Source organism: Oryctolagus cuniculus, chromosome 17 (assembly GCF_051225735.1).
Source record: "Oryctolagus cuniculus isolate XC-2025 breed Fujian yellow rabbit chromosome 17, ASM5122573v1, whole genome shotgun sequence".
In the NCBI taxonomy this organism is placed as follows: domain Eukaryota; kingdom Metazoa; phylum Chordata; class Mammalia; order Lagomorpha; family Leporidae; genus Oryctolagus; species Oryctolagus cuniculus.
Genome location: NC_142883.1, coordinates 17,974,822 through 17,991,307, shown reverse-complemented (window position 1 = coordinate 17,991,307; position 16,486 = coordinate 17,974,822). Strand labels below are relative to the sequence as shown.

General features: G+C 55.3%; 2 long non-coding RNA genes across 2 annotated transcripts; both read left to right on the top strand.

The window, feature by feature from the left end:
* Positions 1 to 130: 130 nt before the first annotated feature.
* Positions 131 to 4,155, top strand: LOC149121118 (uncharacterized). The gene is made up of 2 exons (XR_016223577.1): positions 131 to 600; positions 3,580 to 4,155. It is a non-coding gene; the product is annotated as an uncharacterized LOC149121118 (long non-coding RNA).
* Positions 4,156 to 14,158: 10,003 nt separating this feature from the next.
* Positions 14,159 to 16,305, top strand: LOC149121117 (uncharacterized). Its single transcript, XR_016223575.1, has 2 exons — positions 14,159 to 14,412; positions 15,852 to 16,305. It is a non-coding gene; the product is annotated as an uncharacterized LOC149121117 (long non-coding RNA).
* Positions 16,306 to 16,486: the final 181 nt, after the last annotated feature.

Here is a 16,486-nt window from a genome sequence, read left to right as displayed (position 1 = left end):
TGTGTGTATCGTGAATGATCAATAGACATGCACAGTCTCCTTCGTACCAAGTGTCTGGTAAGGAAACAGATGAGACAAGACCTTACGCATTTCAGCCTAGCTAAGATAAAGAACTTTTTTTTTTTAACAGATGGATATTGAGAGGAGGAATGAGAGATATTGAGTTCCTGTTTGCTGTTCACTCCCCAAATGCCCACACTGGCCATGCCTGGGCCAGGCTGGAGCCAGGAGCTGGGAACCCAGTGCAGGTCTCATCGTAGGTGTCACCTTCCCTGCCGTCTCACAGAGTCCACATTAGCAGAAAGCTGGAGTCAGGAGCCAGGCCGGGCCCCGGTGGTGGGACACTGTGCCTGCCCCAGAGCCGCAAGGCTTCCGTCCGAGCTTCAAGCGGATTTCTGAAAGGACAGAGAATACGTGCACCCCCGTGGCCTTTCCGAGCCTGGGGGGTAGGAGTGACTTTGCTGGCGGGAAAGATGGAGACTTGAGAGTGATGGAGAGGGAAGGACTCCAGCAGAAATACCAGAGAACCAGGCCACGGCGTCAGGCCCCGAAGCATCTGCGCGGCTTCTGCAGACGTGAGACTGGGATCTTCGGTGTCTGGTCAGTTCTTCAGCTTCTTAAATTATGTAGAACGATACTCCTGTCACCTCCCCACGTGCACACAGTTTGAAAGTCTGTTTCATTCTCTTACGTTGAATCAGGACAAGAATTTCCCAGCTTTCACTGCCTCGCTAACTCACTTCTTTTCAGCCTTTGTGCCAGAGCCATTTTCCCCTAACGACCATCAGGGGCCGCGTTGAGAGCGTCAGCTGTTCATTGGCTCTGCTCGGAATCTGCAGACGCCGCTCCGGAAGGTATAGAAAGCATGTCGCCAGGCTTTGTCTCCTGTGCGAATCCCCTTGTTTTGCCTCGCCCTGTGAGGCGCGCTGCAGCATGATGCTTGCTTGTCCTGCGCGCGGAGGGTGAGTGCTTAGCCCCTTCCGCTCTGGGCTCCTGCACAGCCTCTTGTGTCCGTTCAGCTGTGCCCTGTCCTTTGGGCTGCTTTGTTGAGTCCTGTGGTTCGGGAGAGGATTGCAGAAGGCGCAGGCCTGTTTCTCTTAGTCTGAATCTGAGGGCAGAACTAGAAGGCATTTTTCCCCTAAGGAGACGTTAGTGTTCATTTTGTGGCTCTGTCTTCACTGGTGACCTAGGTTTGCCTGTCCGTATTTGTTCATTTAAAACCACAAGTGTATTATTCGTTTGCACCTCCCCTTCCTCGAGATTTTCCTTGATTAATGTCTAGAATTATTTACTATTGATAAAAATGAATTTTGCCGTCCAAATTGGTTCTCACAGCCCAGGAGTTCCACATTTGGGTCTTATGTGAGTGTGTCTTTAAAGGGGGAAAATCAGCAGTTAGTACCCAACGCTAGCATTTCTTCATGGTATGAGATTAGGGGGTAGAACCACGGCTGTTTTTCTAAGTGTGAGGAGCCAGTCACCTCTCAGAAGTGCCAGGTCACAGAGCCCTGGTAGAGGTGTTAGAGACCCACCTGTTGCTTGCGGGCACTTGTCTGAGCTTAGGGCTTCAGGAACGGTTGAACCCCCGGCAGTGCTAAGAGGCACTTCCCTCCGATGCTCTCAGCAGAGGCCTCTGTGGTGGTGTGAGACTGCGGCCCCAGCGCTGGGTCCCAGGCGGGGACTTCAGTGCTGTTCCCCTTAGTCACACCTGTGGCTTAGCCGTTTGGCTTCAGGATGTCCATGCTTTATGCTTGCTGTCTCCTTTAAGAGACAGTGCAGTTCTAAAAATAACATCTCTAGTTGATGATAAATTTTGTGTTAGCTTTTGGTAAAAGGCAAGTAGGTTATTCTAGAATCTACTTTAAGAAATACCTTTTTATAAATCAGAGCCTCTCCTGGCTGTAATGTAATTAAAAAAAAAAACAAAACTCCTTTGAGTCAAAGATACACAGTTGCAGGTCATTCTGATTGGAAGGTTCTGGGTACCAGATTATTTTATCTTCATAAAATCATGTAATCTCGCAGAGTCTGACCACCTCAAAGCAAGAAAACCGCTGTGCCTGTGTGGTGCAGTCTGGAAGTAAAATCCGGCGCAGCTCTGTGTCACAGACATGTGATAGTTCATGGCCACCACGGAGTGTTAGAATCTTAAGGTCGCATCACGTATTGGCCGCTCATTCCAGCCACACATTATGCAGAGTGTGAAGATTTTTATTGGCTGTTGTCCCTGATGTTGTAGTTCTGTTGTTTTTAATAATGTTATTGAGTGGGTTTGGTTCGTGCGCATTCCACACAATGATACTTCTTACAACAGCAATCCTTAGTTTTCCAAAACCCAGAAGTCTGAGTAGAAGACGGCTGAGGCGCTAAAGCGCAGTCTCTGGAGAAGGTGAAGCCAGAGCTGTGTGGCTCAGGGTTGCTCCCCAGCTCGGGACTGGTTCTCCTTACTTTGAATTGCGTTTTTGTTAATAAATCTTTTACAGAAGTCTCTACCTCAGGCACTAAACGTTACGACGTGGTCAGCGTATTGATACTGAAAAACTTAGCTGGGGCTTCCGACTTTTTTTTTTTAAAGAATTCAAATGTAAGATTCAACTGTTAACCAGCAATCCAATGTCACGTGGTGTGCGGTTTGGCTATTGCATGAAGCAGTTAAGGAATCACCTGTTCAGTGCCAAAGACCACTCACTGCCGATTGTGTTCTGCACGGTTTGTGTCAAACGTTCGTGGTGGAGACAGACTCTGTGCTCAGGGCCTCGTCTCCAGCAAGGTTTTGTCAGTTCCAAATACAGTTTAGAAGATTCATCTGTGTTCTGTGCCTCCTTTCCCAAAACTTGAAACCCGCTGAAAATGTGGCTGCCAGGAAATGTTCATTGAGGACTTTACCCCATCCTTCGTGTGAAACAGCACCAGGAGCTCAGTGGCTCACACAGGACTGGTGACAGGCAACTCTTCCTGCTTGTTCAGCTGTAAGGTGATCTTCACGGGAATCTGTGGGCAGAAACATTTCCCACTAGAGCTTGGACTCAGAAGGACCCTACAGCTGGCCTGCAGGTCAGCTGCCGCAACTCAGTGGGATGGCGTGTCCATGGTGCCACGGTCCGGGGCGTGTGGGCGACGCTGGGGTCTCACACTGAGAAGCTGGGAGCACCCCCATGCCGCTGGCTCCCTCTGCTTCTCGAGGCTTTGGAGCTGTGTCTTGTGGGAGGGAAGCTCGATGCAGGGGTGGAGCATCACAGAGCCATGTCTACCTCCAGGGGAGGGGAGGGCGAGCGGTTCTCAGGCCCGTGCTCCCACTTCCCTCCACCCCGTTACCACAGACACAGGACGGCTGACTGGCAGGTCACACAGGCTCCACCCTCAGCAGCAGGAATTGTGGACTGGTCAGCGGCCATATTTGGTCATAAACTTGGGAGCTGTCTGTAAGCCGTTGGAGCGTTAGGTTACTCTGATTCCGCCGGATGTGGGAGCTGATGCTTTGGCACATTTGCTTTCAGAGCAGAGTGACACCTGGAGAAAGTATCCACATAGAAGTTAAGTCTATGTTTTCCTGCTATTTAGTTTAAAATTATTTTTCAGGTCTTAAGGACTTGTCGTATGCAACACAGTACTTCCCGGGCTCACTGCCTCCGGATATCTCACAACAGAAGCAATTGTAGGAAGAACGTGGAGGCAGAGGCAGAGCTGAGAACGGAAGCCAGCCCTGCACGTTGCCTGGGGCTCAGTTCGGTATCCTTGGTGCTTGCCCGAGAGGTCTGGCCAGAAGCAGCTGTTTGGGGGCATCTTTGCTGGGTGCACCTGTCAGGAGCATCTTTCCAGAACTGTAGCCAGCAGACCACCTGTGTTAGAAGTGACAGGGCTGGGGCCGGTGCTGTGGCGTGGTAGGTTGAGCTGCCACCTGTCATGCCGGCTTCCCACCCGTTCCAGTCCCTGCCACTCTACTTCTCATCCATCTCCCTATAAATGGGCTTTGGAAAACAGCAGACCCCTGCCACTGATGTGGGAGACCCAGATGGAATTCCAAGCTCTTGGCTTCCACCTGGCCCAGCCCCGGCCATTGAAACCATTTGGGGAGTGAACCAGTGTGTGAGAGATCTCGTCTGTGTGCCCCACTCCCTGTCCCTCTGCCTTTAAAATAAATCATTTTAGAAGTAACGGGAAAATGCAACTTCCTTGCGCCCATCTGAGGCCTGCATAATCAGAAGTAATTTCTGTGGCTGAGTTGAAAAGCAGCATTTTTTCATTGAGGTATAATAAATTCTACCCTAATTAGCGTATCGTGACATGCATGCAGTTGAGTAACCACCAGCAGAAGATAAAGAATAATTGCATTACCCAAAAATTCTCTAAGTAGACCTCAACTGCATTCCGGTTTGAAGACCGCGCTCAGGGAAAAAGGCCATTTGCGAAACGTGAGCCTGGACGCAGGGGGAGGGACTTGTTGGGGATTCACGCGCGGTGGAGGTTTAGCCTTTGCACAGCCCATGAGCGTCGTCTCCTCTGCCAGCTCAGAATGGTTGATGACAGCCTGGCGGGGGTGATGGGGGCAGAGTGCACAGCCAGATCACCCCTGAGTGATTTGGGGGTTGGGAGGAGCGTGCCGTCCCTAACTGTAGACGCCTGAGTTCCAGACGCCAGCTGTGGTTTACAGCTGACCCTGCCCCCAGGTGAGAAGAAGCATCCCGCCTGGCAGGCGAGTGAGCCCTGGCACGTTAGAAACGGGAGGCGACCAGAACGGCACTTGCTTTTCTGAGTCCCCCTGGTCCTGAGGAAGTGGCACAGCGCTTCCTTGCCCTGTCCTTGACTCGCTGTGTCTACTTGAAGCTGGAGTCGGGAGTCGTGAAGGAGAACATAATGAGGCCCCCTGCTAGCATCTGGAGGGAAACTGGCTGCTCTCCCACCTCCGCCAAGCCGCCCACCGGGATCCTTGTCCATTCTGCTCTCCTGGGCCCGCCCCGGAGGGCCTGGGGAGGCTGACAGCCTTGAACTCCAGGCAAAGCAGAACCACGCGGCTGTTTATAACCCATCTCGGCACATGGCCAGTGACCTGAATGGGACCTGACCATGGGGAAAGCGATACAGAACCAGATAGCTGTTGTAGCATTTTATTTTTAGTACGTGCAGTCCTGTGAAAGTGAAATGTTATCTCTGCGCCGGGAACATTGAAAGGCACTGACAGGAGCTGTGGCGGCCTGGCCCATTTTTCTGACGGCACGCTGCAGCTGTGGCTTGTGCCCGGCAGGCAGAGGCTGCTGCCTTGGGTCCTGTACCCAGGTGCTGTTCAGGGCAGTGGCAGGGGTCTGCAGGAGGACCCCGGCGCCTGCAGATGCTTTATTGACAAAAGCCCAGGAAACTGAGTGGGAGCTGTCCGTGGCTCGTTCACCTTGGGACTGGGGAGTGATGGAGACGTGGGAGATGACAGCAGAGCTCTGCAGGGTCTGGACCAGGTTATGGACCAGCTCATGACTGTGCTGGTGGGGTTCAGTGGTGGTTTTGTAGGGGTCAGTGGCCTGGAAGACTGGTGTTGGGTGCAGACTCTGCTTAATGCCAGTAGTGAGCGACCACTCAAGCCTGCTGGGTATTCAGAAATGGCCAGGAGGAGGCAGGAGCCCAAGGACTTGGGCCATCTTCCACTGCTTTCCCAGGCCGTAGCAGAGAGCTGGATGGGAAGAGGAGCAGCTGGGTCTCAAACCGACACCCTATGAGATGCCAGTGCTTCAGGCCAGGGCATTAACCCACTGTGCCACAACACTGGCCCCAGCAATGACATTTTTAATGTATTACATGAGACATCAAAATATTATTCGAAATTCAAGCATAACTGGGTATCCTATTTTTATTTGCCAGGATTGGCAACCCTATCTTCAGATGACTCACAGCAATCCAAGGCTGGGCCACAGCGGGGCTGAGACAGGCTGTAGCCAAATCTTAGACAGTAAGCACTGGCACACGCCTCCTGCTGACTTAGCTGCTCCAGGGGCCAGGCCGCCAGGGAGATGCTCACGTCACAGCTGATGGCAGCCCTGTCTGATGGGAAACACTTTGCTTTGTTCCCATGAGTTCATTGGCAACTTAACGTCCTGTCTACCCACACGCGGGCCAGCAGCAGCCTGCCATTTAAACACCTTAACCCCGCGTCCCACTCCTGGGTGTGCAGAATCCTAGATGTTTGCACACCCCTGGATACGAATGGGGAATTTTGGTTTTTCTCTCATGACTATTTGATTTTTTAAAAAGATATTAAAGCAATAATGAAAGAACTTTGGGCCGTACTGGGGCAGGCTTTTGGTAGAGCAGCTTGGGTGGTGCATGGAATGGCCACGTCTCATATCAAGGACCCAGCTCTGTTAACGCACACCCTGGGAAGCAGCAGGGACATCTCAAGTGCTCCAGCCCCCGCTGCCTTGTGGGAGACCTGAATGGAACTCCAGGCTCCTGACTTGGCCTGGCCCAGCCCAGGCTGTTGCAGGTGTTTGGGGAATGAACCAGCGGCTGGAAGATCTCTCTCTGCCTTCCAATAAAGTGAGAATAAATAATTTTTAACGGTTTGTGGAAAATGGAATCAAAAGGTAAGTTTATTTTAGAAAGAGCTTTGGCCAATAGTAGAGGTACACAAAAGTAGAGGTGTGCCACACGCCCTCCCTCGTCCCCTGAGGTAGCCACTGTTTACCATTTCTTTCCAGAAATACTTACGTGCTTACAGATGTATATGTACATCTGATCTTCCCTTAGCAAACCATTTGTTCGACAGAATTAAAATAGTTATCTTTAGCACTAGCAGGCTACAGGACCCCAAATCCAAAATTGGTGGGACCAAATTTAGAAAACTTTATATTGAAACTCAGAAAATTAACAAGAACGTTTGCTAGAGCACATGAGTTAGATTTCCATAAAGATTGTAACAGGCACCGTAAATGGAGGCTTTAAGTGGAACATAAGAGATCTCAAGGCTTTTGTAGCTTTTAAAACTTTTCTTTATTAGCTCTATCTCCTAGTTCACTCCCCAAATTCCTACAAAGGTCTGAGGGCAAGCCTGGGCCAATCCAGGTCTCCCACGTGGTGGGCAGGAACCCAGCCACTTCAGCCATCTCTGCTGCCTCCCAGGTCTGCGTTAGCAGGAAGCCGGAGTCGGGAGTCCACGCCGCGAATCCAGCCCTGGTGCTCCCCTATGGGATGTGGACCTCTTAATAACTAGGCCAGATGCCCACCCTGGATTTTTGTTGCTTTTAACATTCACTTTTGAGGCCATAATTTACAGACAGTAAATGTACCTGTTTTCAGTATATGTAATTCAATGACTTTTTGTTTGTTTTTTAATATACAAACTGTTAGCTCCTTGGGAGGTTATTCTTAGCTTTAATGACTTTTTCTGGTTATGAAGACATTGTTAACATTCTACTTTTTCAAAAGAAAATTCAGGGGTCAGCACTGTGGCATAGCAGGTTAAACTGCTGCCTGCAATGTTGGCATCCCATATGGGCACCAGTTCAAGTCTTGGCTGCTCCACTTTTTTTATGTTTATTTTTTTGAAAGGCAGAGTTAGAGAGCTCTTCCATCCATTCGTTCACTTTCTAAATGGCTGCAATGGCCAGAGCCAGGCTGATTTGAAGCCAGGAGCCAGGAGCTTCTGCCGGGTCTCCCATGTGGGTGCAGGGGCCCAAGCATTTGGGCCATCTTCTGCTTTCCAGGCCATAAGCAGGGAGAGATCAAAAGTGGAGCAGCCAGGATTTGAACCAGTGACCATATGGGATGCTGGCACCACTTCTGATCCAACTGTCTTGCTAAGCACTGGGAAAGCAGCAGAGGACTGCCCAAGAGCTTGGGCCCCTGCACCCACATGGGAGATGGAGATGGAGTTTCCGGCTCCTGGCTGTCAGCTTTTTGGGAGTGAACCAGCAGTTGGAAGATCTCTCTGGCTGTCTCTGCCTCTCTAACACTGCCTTTCATTAAAGAAAACTCAAAGAAGAATAAAGAAAATAAGAGCCCAGGAGCTAGGATTGGGGTGCGCTGGGTTTAAGCTGCCATAGGTGACACCTGCATCCCATATCTATCAGAGCACCAGTTCCAGTCCTGGCTCCTGCTAATGGGCCTGGAAGATGGCCCAAGTCTTGGCACCCACGTGGGAGAACAGGATGGAGTTCCTGGCTCCTGGCTTCAACCTGGCCCAGACTCGGTACTTGCGGCCATTGGGAGAATGAACGAGTGATGGGGGATATTCTCTCTCCCTTTGTCTCTCACTCTTGTTCTGTCTTTCAAGTAAATACATCTTAAAATAATAATTGCCCCAAAAAGAGAAAAAACATTCTTTGGCATTGGCTCCCATAAGTTGGGGAAAGTAGAATTAAAAGCGCGTTTGGGATGGGCGTTGGTGCAGCAGCTGTGGTACACTCGGGATGCCTGCACCCCGCGTCAATGTACCGAGTTTGAGTCCCAGCCCGCCTGCTTCTGATCCCAGCTTCCTGCTGATGAGCACCCTGGAGGCAATGGATGATGGCTCAAGTGGTTCAGTCCCTGCCACTCACCTGGGAAGTCTAGATCGGATTCCATGCTGCTCTCCCAGGCACGTTAGCAGCGAGCTGGATTAAAGTGGAGCAGCTGGGACTAGAACTGGCACTCACATAGGATGCCAGCGTCACAGGCTGCAGCTTAACCTGCACCACATCGCTGGCACTATTGCATAATTAAAAAAACATTTGGGGCTGGCACTGTGGTGTAGGCTAAGCCTCTGTCTGCAGTGCCAGCATCCCATATGGGTGTCAGCTTGTGTCCCAGCTGCTCCTCTTCCAACCCAGCTCTGGTTGTGGCCTGGGAAAGCAGTGGAAGATGGCCAAGTGCTTGGGCCCCTGCACCCATGTGGGAGACCCAGAGGAAGCTCCTGACTCCAGGCTTCCAATCGGGTCAGCTCTGGCCATTGCAGCCATTTGGGGAGTGAACCAGCAGGTGGAAGACATCTCTCTCTGTAGCTCTACCTCTCAAATAAAATCTTTTAAAAGTATATGTATATTTGCTTGAAAGAGAGATCTTCCAGTTGCTGCTTCACTCCCCCAGTGGCTGCAACAGCTGGGACTGGGACAGACAGGCCAAGAGCCAGGAACTTCGTCTGGGCCTCCCACGTGGGGAGCAGGGGCCCAGGTACTTGGACCACCTTCCACTGCCTTCTGAGGTGCGTTAGCAGGGAGCTGGATTGGAAGTGGAGCAGCTGAGACTCGAGTCACAGCTCCATGTGGGATGACAGCCCAGGCAACAGCTTAACTCACTGCACCACAGTGCTGCCCTGCCCCCGCCCGAACACACATACACACACACACACACACAGCATGCAAAATGGATGAAGAACACCCCTTTTCCAGTAGCTTCTCTCCCCAGGTGATCATTTTTGTGAACTCCATGCCAGGTTTTCCCAGGCCCTGGTCAGCCGGTATAAAGAATCCAGCTAGACACGCTCCCCTGCACCCTGTGGTTTCTCTCGCTGTGTCCCAGGCAGTTTCGTGCCAGCTCTGGTGACCCACTTCACTCTGCTGTGGCACAGCTGGACACCTTCCAATCTGTCCTGGCTTCCTCCAGCGGCAGGGCGGCCTCGGGGAACACAAGCTCCCTTCCCAGAAGTGAGCTTGCAGCTCTGGCCTCGAGGGGGCACCTGCAGGTGCTTCCTGGTGGGCCTGCACCTGTCTTCGAGCTGGTAATTTCTGGCATCTTCACAAACTCTCTGTCCAAGAACTGACGTCGTTTTTAGCACCATCCTGGAAACTAAAGGCCGTATTAAACTTAGCCCACATCATTTTCTCAGATTTAGCATCTTCAGATTTAGGCCAAATCTCATTACAAGAAATTGCACATTCCTAATCCTGCCTGATGGGCGCAGTTACTGCTTCCCTAGCAGGAAGACCCCTCCCCAAGGCAGGCCCTGCGCTGGGTGGGCTTCAGGAGGCGCGTGGGAAGGTGGGGTTGCATCCAGGCCGGAGTGATAGGGCAGGGCAAGGCTGGGGTCGCTGTGAGGAGCACTTGGGAATTGAGAGGGTTTTGCGCCTGATGAAAGGAAGAGTTGCACCAGGGGAAAGAAGCCTTCGCATTCCTAAAGGACTGTCATCCAGGCCGGTGTTGGCCTCACAGTCAGACAAAGGGTTAATGGGCTGCCACCCAGGAGGCCTGTGTCCCATATCACAGTGCCGTGGGAGCCCCAGCTCCGTGCTCATGTACACCTTGGGAAGCGGCAGCTAGCTCAAGCGCTTGGGTGTTTCAGATATATCAGTAAATCAAAACTTAAAAAGATGACATTCGGGGCACCCACTCCCACGTCGCATGCCTGGTGCCGAGCCCTGGCTCCACTCAGTTCCAGCTTCCTGCTAATGCACACCTGGATGCAGCAGGTGATGGCCTGCATAGCAGAGTCCCTGTCACCTGTGTGGGAGACCGGGATTGGGTTCTGCTCCCAGCCTCCATCTGGCTCAGCCCCAGCTCTTACGGGCATCTGGGGAGTGAACCGTGGATCGGAGGTACCCTCTCCCTCCTCCCCTTTCAAATAATAAAGTTATTTTTAAAAATAATAAATGAGGGTTCAAATAGGTAGAAATAGCAAGGAGAGAGTACTTGGTTACAGTTTGGGAGGTTTATTTTTCTTTACGTTTTATTTGAAAGACAGACGAAGATCTTCCAGATGGTTTACTCCCCTAGTGCCTGCAACAACCAGGGCTGGGCCAGGCAGCACTGGACCCTGGGACTCAGCCTGGCCTCCTTCATGGGTGGCAAGGACCAGGGCTTGCCTCTCAGGCTGTGCATCAGCAGGAAGCTGGACTCAGCACTCCAATATGGGGTGTGGTGCATTTCCGATGTGGGAAGTCACCCAGGGCAGTAGGGCACAGCCACCGCCCAGGTCCTTCCCTTCAGACGCGGCAGCTCTGGGGGGACTGAGCCTCTGTCCGCTTCTCCCCCGCACCGGCAGCCAGGACGTCCTCTTCGCATCTTTTCCTTCTTCCCACTTGAGTGCCGGCCATGTGAGGCAGCGCTTTGGTCAGTCAACACCATAGATCTCTGAACATAAAATGTTCAGAGAGCCGGTGCCATGGCGTAGCGAGAAAAGCTACTGCCTGCAGTATCGGCATCCCATGTGGGCGCCGGTTCAAGTCCCGGCTGCTCCACTTCTGATCCAGCTCTCTGCTATGGCCTGTGAAAGCAGTAAAAGATGGCCCAACTCCTTGGGCCCCTGCACCACGTGGGAGACCTGGAAGAAGCTCCTGGCTCCTGGCTTTGGATCAGTGCAGCTCTGGCCATTGTGGCCATCTGGGGAGTGAACCAGAGGATGGAAGACCTCTCTCTGTCTTTGCCTCTGCAACTCTGCATTTCAAATAAATAGATAATTATTTTTTGAGACTGCTCAGGGAGGGAAGAACCCTTAGAAATGCTGTGAAGGGTGTAGCTGGCCGGTGTCCCTGGCCATCTCTTCTCCCTCCGAGCTCTGGGCCGTGGCCCTGGGGACATTGCTGCCAAAGACGCAGCGATGCCAGACAAGACCCCCACGGCAGCTTGGCGGAGTTGCTGACAGCAGGACCTTGACACAAAAGGCAGTGCCCTGTGGGGGTCACAGACCAAGCGGCGTCTCCGAGGCGGCCCCTGTCATGTTCATGTTCAGTGGTTGCAAGAGGCACCTGAGGCCCGGGACCCAGCGCCTAGCAGATGCTTGCTGGCATCTTCATGAAACGGGCTGCTGCCGAGAGAGTGATGTCTCCCCTGATAAACCCAGAAAGACCAGGGGGGACGGTGATTGGCAGGGGAGAGGCCCGTGACCCTAATCCCAGCCCCGTCATTACAGTAAGTTTTTTAAAAAAAAAAGATTTCTTTATTTGAAAGGCAGTTACAGAAAGAGAGGGAAAGACAGAGGTCATCCATCCACTGGTTCACTCCCCAGATGGTTGCAACAACCTGTCTGGGCCAGGCGAAGCCAGGAGCTTCATCACGTCTCCCACATGGGTGCAGGGGCCCAGGGACTTGGGCCATCTTCCACTGCTTTACCAGGGTCATTAACAGGGGCTGGATCAGAAGTGGAGCAGCCGGGACTTGAACTTGCACCCATAAGGGAAGCCGGCTTTTACCCGCTGTGCTACAGCGCTGGCCTCTTGACCAGTTATTCTTTCATCTCTATTGTGCGATGAGAAAGAAATCTCCACAGTGAGCACACCCCACGGGGTATGTCTCAAATGCACGACCTGGCTTCCTCATCCCAAAGACCACCCCGCTTCCGGACTAAACCGCGGAACAGCCCTGCTGGGAGCTCCTGTTCCAGCCTCAGCCAGCCTCCGCCTGTGGGGGGCACTGAGCCGGCCTCCGCCTGTGGGGGGCACTCAGCCGTTCATTCCACCTGTGTTGTAGGCACCCCGTTCCAGGCTGGGGGCACGTGGTGCCGACAAAGGCAGATCCTGTGGGGGTGCACAGGCGATCGACACCCGGGGCGCTGAGTGCTCCAAGCAGAAAAGGCAAGGGCACAGGGCAGACACCTGCGTTGGGGACAAGTGACGGCTAAGTTGGGACCTGTCCCAAGGCCTGGGTCAGACAGTGGCAGCGCAGCCATAAGCAGGGGGAGGTCCCAGGGTGAGAGTGTCGCAGGAACTGAAAGAAATTCCCAAAGTTGGGGCCCAGAGGAAAAAATGGGGGAAAAGAACTGGGAGATGAGTCGGGCACAGAGCTCCAGGCGCAGGAGGGCCCGGGGCTGGGCTGCCAGAGCGGGGCACCGGGGGCTGGGCTGCCAGAGAGGGGTGTGCCGGGGGTGGGCTGCCAGAGCTGGGCGCCCGGGGTGGGCTGCCAGAGAGGGGTACTGGGGGTGGGCTGCCAGAGAGGGGCACCATGGGTGGGCTGCCAGAGAGGGGCGCCTGGGGTGGGCTGCCAGAGCGGGGCACCGGGGGCTGGGCTGCCAGAGAGGGGTGTGCCGGGGGTGGGCTGCCAGAGCTGGGCGCCCGGGGTGGGCTGCCAGAGAAGGGCACTGGGGGTGGGCTGCCAGAGAGGGGCACCATGGGTGGGCTGCCAGAGCGGGGTGCCTGGGGCTGGGCTGCCAGAGAGGGGTGTGCCGGGGGTGGGCTGCCAGAGCGGGGCGCCGGGGCGGGCTGCACTGAGTTGGCAATCCCAGGGTTTGCTCCCAGCGCTGGATGGTGGAGAGGAATTGGCTGGGGGAGCTGCGATTGTGTAGAAGAGGGGGTGTGCACCAGGGCTGCAGAGATTTGGGTGTTTCTGATACAGAGAGAGAGATCTTCACCCGCCGTCTCGTTCCCCAAATGCCTTCAACAGCCCAGGAGGCCAGGAATGGAAAACTCTCACCTGGATGGCAGGGACCCAACCAGTCCCTTGGGCTGTCACCTCTTGTTCACAGAGCCTGGGTGGGCAGGAAGCTGGAGTTGGGAACAAAGCCGGGACTCACACTCAGACACTCTGAGGTCGGCCAGCGGCTGACCCCTCGGGCTTTTGTGTTTTGTTATATTTGAAAGATAGTTACAGAGAGAGGTAGAGCTAGAGAGAGAGGTCTTCCATCTGCTGGTTCACTCCCAAATGACCGCAATGGCCAGAGCTGAGCTGATCGAAGCCAGGAGCTTCTTCCTGGTCTCCCACGTGAATGCAGGGGTCCAAGCACTTGGGCCATCTTCCACTGCTTTCCCAGGCCATAGCAGAGAGCTGGATCGGAAGAAGAGCAGCCGGGACATGAACCAGCGCCCATATGGGATGCCAGCACTGCAGACTGGGGCTTTAACCCACTGCACCACAGCACCAGCCGGGCTTTTGTGTTTGTAAGGATGGGAAGGCCTTGGGTCCTGGGCAGCGGGAGTAGATACAGAGAGAATATTGGTGAGTGGCATGACTGTGTCCTAGCAAGGAAGAGGCGCTGAGGTTCAAGGCTGAGGGGGAGGGGTTGGCCCTGGGGGAGGCACCGAGAGCAGTGGTAGGAATGCAGATTGAAGGGGGAGTGCCCACAGGCCTCTCAGGCTTGAGGGGAGCAGAGGCCTGGGGGGGCAGCAACGGGAGGTGGGGTTCCATGGTGGGAAATGGGGAGCACCGTGCCGTGTCCTGCGTCAGCCCGAGCCACCCCAGAGTCTCCCTCCCAGAGGAGAGCAGCGCTGCCCGCCCAGGCTCCGGTCCTCCCCAGGAGTGGCCGAGTGGCCCTCAGCGAGGTGACAGGGGCTCCTGGGACAGGCGCGCCGCGGCCTCTGCCGTGAGGGGGACGCCGTCTTTTCTGAGGCATCGAGGATCAGGCTCACCACGCGAGAAGCTGCCGGGGTCAGGCTGGAGGAGGGGCAGAGAGCGAGTTTATTTTTAAACCCAAGTGGGCACTAGAGCTGCCAGCGAGAAGCAGACGGCTCTTGGGAGAATGGAGATTGGCAGCCGCTCAGACACTCGTCAGGAAGCCTGCGGGCTGCCAAGCGGGCAGAGGTCCAGGTGCTGCGGGCCAGGGCTGGGGAGGGGGGCCCGGGGTGCAGCAGCGGGGGCTGGAGGACTGCTACCCCCGGCTGGCAGCCCCGAGGCAGCGCAGAGCCAGTGTGGGTGATAAGCGCTCCTGTCCTGTCCCCAGGCCTGGGTCAGGCATGGCCTAGGTCTGGGGCTGGGCGGACCACGTGAACAGCTTTCAGCAAGAGCCGGGGCCAGCCAGGAGTCAGGAGCCCTTGCAGAAGGGATGCCTGTCAGCGTTCTGGGGACCAGGTGGCTCTTGGTCCCAAGAGCTGACCTGGAATGCAGAGTGTGGCCAAGTGGAAGGCCATGGCAGCTCGTCCGTGCACAGCCCCGTCAGCCTCATGAGGGCTCAGCCAGCGGTGGGGGTGCCGACTTCTGCCCGATGCAAGGCCGCCAGGCCCCGGGTCAGGCGCTGGGGCCAGGGGTGGCCTCTGCGTTCTCAGAGCTTAGACCTCCTGAAAGACGAGGCAGCAACTGTGCCCCCCGCACTGACCGGTGTGGGTTTCCTCTCCTTGCTCGCAGCACCCAAGGGCCCAAGGAGCTCAGCCAGACCCGGCCCCCTGGGTGTGGTGTGGCGGGAGAACCCGGGCTGCTTCTCTCAGGCTCTGGCATTCAGGAGAGGTTGACAGCGCTCGTGTGGGACCCACGCCGAGTGCCGGGGGGCCAGAGTCACTTTCAGGACAGGCTGGATCCAGGACTCTCACTCTCGGTTATGTTGGAACGCCCTGATCCTGCCAGTGCCATCCTGACTGGCCGCATGCATTCTAGAAAGGACTGCAAGCAGGTGCCCTGTGGTTTTCAGAAGGTGGTGGCCACTGTACCAGCCAAATCTTTCCCGGGTCTCACTATTGCTACTTAGTAGCATCCACTACAGCCCCGTGCAGCTACTGGGCACTGGAAGCATGGCTGGGTGCTGGTCCAAAGCGGGCTGCCTGCCCCTGGGCCCCTCTCTGCCCGGAGCCTCACTTCCTGCCTGCAGGGGCCCTGGTGCCACACCTCCGATGGGGAGCTGGGTGGGGGTGGGGTGGTGGTGGTGCTGGGAGCTCAGAAGGGAGAGATCGAAGGGTTGAGAGGGGCGGGGGTGAGCTAAAAGTAGGGTTGTACAGCCCAGGACAGCAAGTCCAGGGCAAGCCTAGCTTTGGCTCATGACTGACGGGTTCCAGAAGTTTCTTGCTTCTCCACCCACTCACTCCCCAGGGGAAGAGGCTGCCCCAGGAACTGGGAGTTCAGTGCCCACCCCCGGTTTCCTGGGAGAACTGAGAAGCCAAGTGTGGTGGGGACCTGAATCCAAGCTGAGCGGGGCTGGGCTCGCTGGGGAGTGGGGCTCAGATCTCCGGTGGCCTGGTGATGCTATTTCTTGCTCCCTTATCTCCCCTGTCCTCCATTCCTTTCCTCCTGCCCCTCCCCCTTCCTCTTATCTCTTCCAGGACACTCAGGACACCAGGCCACATGGACCCTCCACTCCCCACACCTGCAGGCCGGCTCCTCCTCCCCACAGGAGAAGAGCTCTGGTGGCCCATGCCTGCCCCAGCCCCTCCCCTCAGGTGCGGAAGGAGCAAATTTGGTCTGGGCCCCTCTGGGAAGTGGGCAGGGGCTGGGCCCTGAACGGGAAGCCACTGTCCGCCCCTCGCTGGAATGTTTTCCTGCTCACCTCGCCTCGACCTGGCTGAGCCAGGCAGCGCCAACGACTGTCGGGGAGCCGGGGAAGTGGAAGGGCCCCACCTCTACCCAGTCCTCACCCTGAATGGGAAACTGCGGCCCAGCCCGGGGGCTCCCTCCACATCCCACTCTTCACTCCCGTCTCCGTCACCCAGGGCCAGGGAGGGGACCTGCGCTGCAGCATGGGGGGGCAGTGGAAAGGAGAGACGCAAACCGGATGTGAGCTCCGTGGAAGCCCCAGATGTGATCTTTAATCGATGCTCCTGTCCCTGCCTCCCCCCGCCCCCGCCCCCACCCCCAATGTCGGATGTACAGGATGCTGGGGGAGTCAGGCTGGGCCATGCAGCCTCCGCTCCTCCCCGGGCGCCGCCAGGGCCGGCTGACAGCCAGGAGCTGGCGGAGG